The 2,663-nt window shown below is 40.0% G+C and overlaps 1 pseudogene; it reads left to right on the top strand.

Moving 5' to 3' along the window:
* Positions 1 to 613: 613 nt before the first annotated feature.
* LOC102965134 lies at positions 614 to 2,126 on the top strand (annotated as a pseudogene).
* The last annotated feature ends 537 nt before the right edge of the window (positions 2,127 to 2,663 follow it).

The following is a 2,663-nucleotide window of genomic DNA, read 5'->3' on the forward strand; positions in this document are numbered from 1 at the left end:
CACTTCCCCATGTCAAAACTTACTACAAAGCAGTGACAGTGATAATCGAAACAATGTTGCATTCGGGTAGACATGCAGATCAATAGTCTACAAAAGGGAATCCAGAAGTTACATCTACAGTCAAGTGTTTTCCCACAAAAGTTTAAAGGTCATTTTATGAATAACCCTTAACAAATGATGCTGAGATCAACACCATATGTAAAAGAATGAAGTTGGGCTCTTACCTCACAACACATACAAAAATTTACTTCACAGTGGATCCAAGACCTAAATATAAAAGCTAAAACTACAAAACTCTCGAAAATATAGAAGTAAATCTTTATGAATTTAGATTTGGCAAAGAAACTAAATATGACAACAAAAGATCAGTAACAAAAGGTAACATAGATAATTAGGGTTTCCTAAGCAGATCTGTAGCACTTAGATGAAACCAATGGCAAGTGGAATCATGCAGGGCCCGGAGAGGTCAACAGCAGTACCCAAGGTTTTGGTTCTTCTGCAGCAGTAGAAACCCTAACAGTGTATATGATGGGGGGTGGGATGGGGACAACCAGCAGCTGAGACACCTTGTGAAGTGACTGCAGCTCCTTTGTGGCTCAGCAGTGTGTTCCCCATGGATGGCCATGTCTACACCCTCCCATGTGCCTGTAACAGAACTCCATCCAACTTTACCTGAGCAGGAGGCCCAAATATCAGCCGATTGTAAATACCACCACAGGTTCAAAGATGATGCTGAGAATAATGCCTATTTGGTATTGAATATGCAAGACTTTGATGTGGAGTCCAAATGTGATAGGACAGTTCATGTTTCTGAACCAAAGAAAACAAGACATAAGGGGATGCTGTACACCTACATTGCTCTCTATCAAGCTGGCAATTTATCTTAGCGTAACGGGAAGTATTTTTAGTGTAATGGGAAAGCACCTTATAAATCCTCTTATTTCTTGCACAATCACAAAACCCAAAGCAATCAATCTGCTCTTTGGGGGACCTGCTACACAGCAAATGGAAGTTGAAAAGAAGTGGACAAATGCCTTGAATGAAACTGTTTTTCACTAGAGACCAAGAATAACACTAAATTTGGTGGCAGATGACATTGTCTTTGATAAGTTCTCTCTTCCTGCTGATGTGCATGGATAGGTTAAGATGATCCAGTTAGAAAAAAAAAGAATGTATGTTACTTCCCTATTCTGTTCATAGTTCAGCTGAGCAATGAAGTGAAGGATCTGATGATCATAAATCATCCTACTATTGGGCTACCTGTCACAGTGTCCTACAAAAAGATCTCACTGGGGAGAATATCCTTCAGGATTCATGAGCAAGATTCTATGCTCTCCTTGGAGCAGCTTGGGTTTTCAAAGACAGTTGCTGATGAGGTGAAAGGAATTTTTACAGATACCAACTTCGACCTTCTTTTTGACTGAATTTCATCTTCTTTTCAACTGTTTGGCTTCAAAAAAAACAAATGACGTCAGTTTCTGAAGGAAAAACAAGAGCACGACTGCAATACCCACCAAAGCAATGATTTGGCTATGCTTTTGCAACGCGGTTACATTACTTTTCCTTCTAAAAGAGAAGATGAATTTGCTAGTCCTTATCCCGGCAGGCATTGCACTATAGCAACTGAACTAGAGACAGCAAATGACCGTTCTTTGGAGAGACCCAAGACCTGAATTTCAGTTTGGCGTTTGCAGTGACTCTGAATGGGAAACCAAGGAATGTGATACTCAGGCCATGTGACACTTACCGTACCCTGTGTGTACCTGAGGTGCTATGTATTTGCTCCTGCATCTCAAGAATACAAGTTGGTATTCTCGATTAATTATCAGTTTTGTCAATTGATGGAATATGCTTCTGCCTTTGTCTTACGTTACCTCAGCTTTATGAATTACAAGATAAAGTCAGTTTGACATCTGCCTTGGAAGGCATTTACCTACAAAGCTGCAAGCACATTCATTGACCATCTCTTGGCTTTTCTTATCACCATGCCAACATCGTATTGGCTGGCATGTTTTAGGGACAGTGTGGTATTTCTTGTTCACCTTTACCAAAGATGATTTTAACCTGTGGATAAAACCAGAGTGAGCACCTCTGAGAAGTTTAATGAGGAAAATCCCTCAGACTAAATGTTCTATCGCTTTAAAGGAGCCACTCTGTGGTTGGCTGTCAGCTGAACAAAGCTGGGATTTAGTATTTTTGGAAACTTTGTCTTATTTCCTTAGACATTACATCCTCAGCATTCCCAAAAATCTCTTGAACGCGTTTCATAGATCTCCTTATTTACCTTTATGTTACATCTGGAAAGAGCTATTTACACTTCCCCTTCACAACATTTAAACATCCTTCTGGGTCACAGAGGTGTTGCCTAGCTTTGGTCACCCTTTTAGTATGGCAGGTCTCCATGCAGGAATGCCCAGTGTTGGCCACACCCTTGTACAGTGTGTGGAGCACACATGGAGCACAGATGGACAACACCTATCTATCAGAGACGGGAAGGGTGTTACTGTTGTTTTCAATTGTTCCTTGTGTGAATTTCAAATGCCTATGTAAATTTACCCACTTGGATACCCTGGAATCAGATGGCTTTTTTCTTTTTGCTTCAATTTTGATTGTTTTAAAGTTTATTGTATTAATTTTCCAATTTAAAGTAAATGTACCTGGAT

Source organism: Panthera tigris, chromosome F3, assembly GCF_018350195.1.
Source record: "Panthera tigris isolate Pti1 chromosome F3, P.tigris_Pti1_mat1.1, whole genome shotgun sequence".
Lineage (NCBI taxonomy): Eukaryota > Metazoa > Chordata > Mammalia > Carnivora > Felidae > Panthera > Panthera tigris.